Source organism: Erythranthe guttata, chromosome 12 (genome assembly GCF_056151865.1).
Source record: "Erythranthe guttata isolate IM_541 chromosome 12, IM_541, whole genome shotgun sequence".
Classification (NCBI taxonomy): domain Eukaryota; kingdom Viridiplantae; phylum Streptophyta; class Magnoliopsida; order Lamiales; family Phrymaceae; genus Erythranthe; species Erythranthe guttata.
The window spans coordinates 13,213,939-13,222,266 of NC_142544.1; the positions used below are offsets into that span (position 1 = coordinate 13,213,939).

Genomic DNA, 8,328 nt, shown 5'->3' on the forward strand with positions numbered 1-8,328 from the left:
AATTGAGTGATGAAATAAGGATTGTAGTTTGATATTTCATCTTTCAGTATGTAAAAAATATATTATGCAATCATGCAGAATAAAATATCAAACATGAGTTATGAATTTAACCACCTCAGTGTCAATTTAGAAAATAACATGTGGCAATTAGATATATTTAATTAACAACTATTTAATACATATGGTTGGAGCAAATACATTTAGATAAATATTAAAATAAAATATTAAATAGCACATAAATATTCGGAAACTAATTTTGATACTTTTGTGTTGGAGTTGCTCTATATATTTACTTAATTATTATAATATATAGTATATACGACCATTATACATTTTAAATAAAACAATTGATATTCTTAATTTTTGGTATTAAATAAAGTGGATAAACGAATTTAATACCAAAGATTTAGAATAACATTATTATATTTTGAAATATATACAATCAATTCGTTTTTTTTTTATCAATTGTTAAACTTAACTTAGGTTATTCAACTTATTAGTATAATCATGATAAAATTTGTATTTTAATTAGTATATGATTTAAATGGTTAAATCAATCGTAAAATTTATTTTCACTGGATTCAATGAAGAGAAAATATTTTTTTTTAATTAATAACACGAAATTCATGTAGTATAATTTTCAATATGGTAAATAATTGGGAGTACATTACACTACACATGGCAGAAAAAAAATAGTATCAATTTTCGCAATATAATAAATTTGAACATGTATCTTTCTTTTTTACAGATAATGTTAATATATAATATTAAATTAGTAAAAAAATGCATATTCTCTGGTCATGTGAAATGTGAAATGTATAATATCAAATAATTTATTCTGCAATATTTTTTTTAATATAAATCCAAATTTATGAATTAAAACTCAAAATTTCCGTAACACCACCAATAATGCAATAATAAGTGAAGAATTTAAATCGAATTTAACTAAATTAAAATTAAATTAATTATAAAATTAAATTCAAAAATAAATTTATTTATAGTTTCTAAGAAAGTTGATATATTTAGAGCATTTTATAAATGGTAGGCTATAAATATATTAATAAAATAATTAAATATATTTAATTAGCTTTAATTTTGGAAAATGATGACATGTTTTTTGATGATTTATTTCCACCAATCAATTCGCCACTTGGGATGAAATTGAGGACATGTCACCAATTGAAATTGCCAAATGTCAATCAATTAGCTATGAAATTCAACTTTTATATATTATATAGATTGCTTACAGCATGATGTATATATAATTTATTGACTATAAAAGTAGGGGTTGTCTAGGGTCCGAGAGGGTTGTACTTCTCGGACCGTAACCCACCAATAGAATTATGCCACGTAGGATAAGTACGAACCCAACAAAAAAAGTACGAAACCTACCTTTTCAGCAAAATTACATAAACACCCTTAAAACTAAAACTTAATTACAGATTAATATTTAATAATTAATAACTAAATTCGATCACATATCAATAATCATTATCATAAAATCCGTCGTTCATATCTCGTTCATTCCTGCGTTCATCTCCCTCTCCCACCGTTCTTCCGACTGGCGATTGAGAGTCTCTCAACATCTCTTCTTCGGCTAATTGTGAACCTATGTTGTGATCCTCGTAAAGGTACCCTTATATCGGATCTTCCTTTGGATTCTGCAATTATACCCTTTTACGTCTGTTCGTTTTTTAGTATCAAGTACTTTTCGTCATATACTTCTGTTCGTATATGTGAATTTGTTTGCTATAATTTTGTGTAAGACTTAATTTATGACCTCGTGTTTTCCAGAAATTCATGGTTTGGTGAATTGATCAAAGTCGGGTTCAATATTCTTTTTTCCCCTCTTTGTTTTGATTGCATTGCTTTGAACTGTTCTTTAATTTGATCTCCTGCATATATACTTAGGCATATATACTTACGTACCGATGAACTTCTTAAAAGCCCTGAACGGGATGGCCTTTTAGTTTGATTGTGGAATATTAGGTGTTTGCTTTTCTTGTTCAATTAGTTTGCACAATGCGGTATACCATTTGTCCCGATTCAAATATTTAACGGTAGATACTGTTGTTTTTTTTTTTTTTTTTTTTTTTTTTTTTTTTTTATGGCTGGGCATTTGTTTTGATAAAGATCGTAATGTTGCTATGATTTGTTTGGGTAAGATCAATTTTTTTTTTCTATTTGCTTTATTTCCTTTGCAGAGCTCAATGAGTTGCACGTATATTAAATGTATAGGTGTTACCATCCTCACTGGTATCTAAATGGGAGTTAGATATCAACTTATGGCACCGAGTATCCACAAAATTGTTAATTATGCCCCCGAGGAATCCTGGATACTATTTAAGCAAGTCTGGTGATCATAATGTAGAATGTTATAATTTTCACTCTTGATATATCGTCCTTTTTTTGTGCTTAAATGTGCTCATTATTGTCATATTTCGATATAGGAGCAAACGAAGTTACGTGCAAAACAAAGTTATTTCGGCAATTTTCGAACAATTTAGACACCTCTACGTAAGACAACATAACTCTTTCGTCTCAACTCCAAATGTGAAGTGTAAATATGCTAAGAAATTCAGGAGAAGGGTCTACAACTTTTGGAAATACAGACTGGATCAAGGTCGAATTTGTGGCCGAAGTTGTTACACCCGTAGAGACCACATTCTGCCAATCTTGTTCAAATTTGAATTTAATACGCAGCCAACTTTTAGGGGAATCCTCCAGATTTCTTGCAGCATAATTCGATTATTCTCAAGTTGAAGATGTGTTGATTATTTTAAAGTTGAAGATGGACCTGGGGAGTTTGTTAGCGCATGCACTGCCACTGTTGCCACCACTGGATATAAACAACAAATGACTTACAGGTGTTACAAGATCTATACTGCGTAGTGGTCATTGGCAGTGAATGGCTTATATATGTACTCGATTTGCTGTCCAAATTTAGAACTGCAATGTTGTTGTTTCCCCCCCCCCCCCCCCCCCCCCCCCCCCGTTAAGTATATGTAAATTGGTAATGGCCTCAAGGAATTATGGCCGTGAAGCTTTGGATTATTGTATTTGAGAGAGTGAAGTTCGGATCTTTAATGAATAATTATGTGTTTGAAAACATAAGAATTTGGGTCCTGTTAGTTGAAAACAATCTCATCAGTTTTGATTTCTAACATTTTATGGCTTGTTTACTTCTGGCTAGACCCATAATCCATCATTGAAATCAAAACACAAAGTATCCTCAATATGGATTAAAAATTATCTCACAATAATCAATTTTATTAAGAATTGAAACTCTCTGTCCACTAATGCAAATGAACCAAATCTATATTCCTACCTATTTTTTCAATATTATAAATATTGAATAAGCCCTAAAGTCGCAACAACAATTATAAAACATGTATAGTTTACATACAAGATGAAATACGAATAACTAGAAGTATTCAAAACATGTAAAATAAAATTCTTAAGATAATCTCAGAGTCTTGCTACAAACTCTAAGCCTTGCTTCAAATTAAAACTCCATAGATATCACTTGTCAATGCACAAGTTCAATAATAAATACTTATAAAATAACTAAATAACAAGAAAGGAAAAAAACAAATCGCCGCAAGGGTCAACAAGTGTATTTTTTTTAATTTTAAGAACAACGTTTCGAACTTCTATCACCAAAACATTGAAAGAATAGGATCATTGAGGTTTGCTTCATACTTAATATATATACATTGTTTTCTTGTAAGCTAGAGATTTCCTCAAAGCACAAAAAAAAATATTTCATATATTCTTGTTAAGAATCATCCGAAAGCTTATAGCATCTTAAGCCTGAAACTTCATATTTGAGACACTATGCATGTTGGACCATCATCAGCCATATCTGGATGCACAAAATTCCTCGATTTTATAGTCTCCATGGCAACCGAATAGAACGAAGACCTCTGAAACCAACAACAAGTTGGCCTTCCAAACATATCTCTCTCCTCTCATGGGGAATATTATTACTCTAGTTCTCTCCTCTAAATCACACCCACAGGTGCTGGGGACTATCTGAGGTCCGGCGAGTGGAGAAACGACTTCGGAATACTCCAATGGCCGCCCTCGATTCTGCTTCGTCATCACAACAATAGCAACCACTTACTGTTTTCGCCACGTATTGATTCTCTTTTTGGCTGTAACTCTCAAATTGTGGTAGTTTATACATGTAACCAAACATACAGAGACCCTGCCCCATGTCAATTGTCGTGTTGCCGAATATTGGAAACATAAAACAATTTGCGAATTCCCTGCTTAACGAACAAAATCCAAATTCTCGATTCTAGCAACAAGAAACAGACCATTTAAAAAAGGGAAAACGAAGCAATTGTTCAAATTTCTCAACTCTAGCCGTGAGCAAGAAACAACTTAAAAGAGAATGGAAGAACGAGTTACTGAAGCAATTCCCTCAACACACACTCCCCCTCGGCGCTCTTCCGCTGGCGAGACGATGACGCAGAACATGAACTAGGGATTCTGTTTAATCTCGATAGCAGCAGATATTTTGGTTTGGGGAAGAACATTTGTGGGGTTCTGATTTTATTCGATGTCTATTTACGATTATTTTGTTAATGAATATTTTAATTTATTGTTGAGTTAATAAGGTTAATTTAGTAATTTATGTATAGTACGGTGTATGTACGATAGTGTACGATGTGTTTTTACTGGGGTCGTACATTAATTTTTAAATTTTAACTGTCGTACTAGGTCGTATTAGATCGTACATTAAAATCAATGAATGAGATTAAAATTTCAATATTTTATACGCTCCAGATTAAATATATTAGGGTCCGAGAAGTACAACCCTCTCGGACCCTAGACAACCCCATAAAAGTATCGCATTGTGTCGCATATCACTAGAAAAATACTTCCAATAACTGCTTGCCACGTGAAGTATATAATTAAGTAATAAGCAATACAAGCCTGGCATATCACGTGATTCACAAATGAGTTTATAAAAATCACGGGGGAGTGGAGGAATCACTAATCCTATAATTTTGGGTATGAGCATTCCGATAAGAATGGGTATTCCCATTCCCAAAACATACCAAACATGTATTCGGAAATAACATTGGGAACATATATTCCATTCTTTGCCCATACCCACATACCAAATGTGCCGTTAATGTCTTAAAACCAAGGTTGTAAAAATCGGTAATCGGGTCCGACTCGGTCAGGCACCGATTCACGATTAATCGATGCGGCGGTGATTAATCGGTGATAAATCGGAAATAAATCGGTTTTTAAAATTTAATATAATATATTTGTAGATATTATTTATAAATACTCAAAACATATATAAAAAATATTTAAACATAGTTATATCTCCGTCATGTATATATTCTAATAACATAATAAAAGTTTAATAATAATAAGATCATAATACATAAATATCCTTATAAAATATAAATAAAAGACAATTTTTTTTGAATTTATATACATTCTTGGCATACATCATTAGTTCTTTAACAATAATAATTAACATAAACAAAGTAAAGCATAAATTCCTTTTTTTTTTATTTAAATTCCAACTTTTATTTTGATTTATAAAAAAAAAAAAAAAAAAAAAAAAAAAAAACCGATTTTTTCCACCGAAGTTTGACCCGCCTTAAAGGTTTGACCGCCTCAGACCGCCTCGGACCGCCTCAAACCGCCTCACAGGCAAAAAACCGATTTTTCAAACCTTTACACTAAAATCGTAAAGGTTTTGGACCGCCTCCGCCTAGGCGACCGATTAATCGGCCGCCTCGGCCGATTTTTAGAACACTGCTTAAAACTCAGAGAAAATAATTCAGACGATTGTTTAGTGTACTCATGAACTATAATATGCTTACAAATTACAATCATACCGTATCACATGGTTCAATTAGCCACGTGATAGTACTTTTCTTTTATTTTTTTCGGGTACACGTATGCAATACCAAGTTTACCTTCAGATGTACGATTATCAACTTATTCTAAAAGAAATTGAACCAAAATTAAAATTTCTCCAATTAAAATTCGTAAAGTTACAATATTTTTGTTTTCTCTAATAAACTTATAAACAAAGTAACAATTGAGGAAACGCACGATCACGATTCAGATCATATATATATGTATATATATATATATATATATATATATATGGGCAAATAGTAAATACGTCCATGACAAGGCATTTAATTAAAAGAGGGACATTCAATTTTTTGGGTCTTTCAAATAAATCCAGTTCTTTCAAACTTATTTGCAAATAAGGAAAATCCTTTTATATATATACCAAAATTACATTCAATTTATTCAAAATCCTTTTTTTTTTTGAAAACTTTTTTTTTCCTTAGATTTGTTTTCGGCCGGTCAACTGCCGTTGACCGCCGGGTCTCCGGCGTTGACTTTGTTTTTATAATTTTTTTTTCTTAAAAAAAATATTTTGATTAATATTACTGTCTTAGTTGCTAAATTACTGTCTCCAGCAGCTATTTAACTGTCGGAGACAGTAATTTAACTGTTAATTGACTTTTTTTTTCCTTCAAAAATATTTTAATTAATATTACTGTATTCGCTGCTAAATCACTGTCTCCAGCAGTTATTTAACTTTCGGAGACAGTAATTTAACTGTTAATTGACTTTTTTTATAAATATTTTAATTAATATTACTACATTCGTTGCTAAATTACTGTCTCCAGCAGTTATTTAACTGTCGGAGACACTAATTTAAATGTTAATTGACTTTTTTATTCTTAAAAAAATATTTTTAGTTAATATTACTGTATTCGTTGCTAAATTACCGTCTACAATAGTTATTTAACTGTCGGAGACAGTAATTTAACTGTTAATTGACTTATTTTTTTTGAAATTGTTTTTCTTAAAAAAATATTTTAATTAATATTACTGCTATGGCTGCTAAATTACTATCTCCAATAGTAATTTAAGTGTCTTAGACAATAATATTAATACTATTATTGTTCGGGAAAATAATATTCATAATATTATTGTCCCAAATAGTAATATTACTGTCTGAGACAGTAATTTAGTAGCCAAGACGGTAATAGTAATTAAAATATTTTTTCTAAGAAAACAAAATTTGAAAAAAATAAAAAGTCAACGCCGGAGACCGGCGGTCAACGATGGTTGATCGGCCGGAAAACAATTTCAGGAAAAAAAAAAAAAAATCAACTCCAGAATCATGCTGGAAAAAAAATTCAAAAAAAAAATTATTTTCTGAAAAAAAAATATTTTGGGGGTTAATGTGATTTATTTGTTTAAATCTGGGGTCAATGTGTAATATTAAGGAAGTTAGAGCATAATGGATGGAATTGATAAGAATTATATTATGGAGGGTATTTTAGACTAAAGACATGTGGATGGGTTTAATTGAGAGACTGTTTTTTTTTTTGTGGACCAATGTGCATTTAAGTCCCATGTGATGGGCCTTTTTGCCATTCGCGCGTGCGCGCGCGCGCGCACATATATATATATATATATATATATATATATATATATATATATATAATTTGTTATTTAAATATTAACTTGAGTAGTTTAATTTTTCTTCAAAATCCGCTAGATTACTACTACTGAGAATAAAAATTCAAACCCCATTCTTATATGATTAGGTAATAATGTATATTATTTTCTTAATTTTATTAAAGTTCTAAAGAGGAGAGAGTTCTAAAACAAGTAAAGGTTATCAAAATAGGAATAAATTTTACAGTATGTTTCTTCCTTATAAATTATTTGTTTCTCTTCTTTACCACATAGACACAATTACGATTTATCTCTTATTTTTGAAAATTATTTAGAGGCGTTTTTACGTAAATATTTATTTTAATGTCAAAAAAAACCTATATGTATTTATTTATTTTTATGTTCTTTATATTTTTATTGTTTATCGCAAGCTTAGCCTACCCTCCTAAACGTCTCACGGTCCGCCCCTGTATTTGTTCCTAGAGTATTTGTGAACAAGATCATAATGCGAGTGTCGTACGGTACAGATGAATACTCATACAATCATGTTAATTAATGTTTTTGACCAATGTTGGATGAGTGGCTGCACATACCGAATAGTTCACATCCGTTGTTAAGTGCCTGAGAAGATGTTGTACATCCGGACGAAGGCTTTCAATTGCTCTTCCAATAAGAGCAAGGACTTCAGCTCTCGGTTTGTTGTTTGCCTTGGCCTTTATAATGGACATTTTTAAGTAGGGGGTGACGGCTATTTTTAATACCAATTCTTTCTCACTTCAATACCTATCGGTACATTTTAATTAAAAAAAAAAATCGAATATTTTCCTAGTTTAATACCACAAAATACAAAAATATCCCTTACTC

At 30.8% G+C, this 8,328-nt stretch overlaps 1 long non-coding RNA gene across 1 annotated transcript; it reads right to left on the reverse strand.

The window, feature by feature from the left end:
- Window positions 1–3,566: 3,566 nt before the first annotated feature.
- On the reverse strand, window positions 3,567–4,807 carry LOC148766515 (uncharacterized). Its single transcript, XR_016035111.1, has 2 exons — window positions 4,417–4,807; window positions 3,567–4,271 (listed from the first exon to the last, which is right to left on the reverse strand). It is a non-coding gene; the product is annotated as an uncharacterized LOC148766515 (long non-coding RNA).
- Between the last annotated feature and the right edge of the window lie 3,521 nt (window positions 4,808–8,328).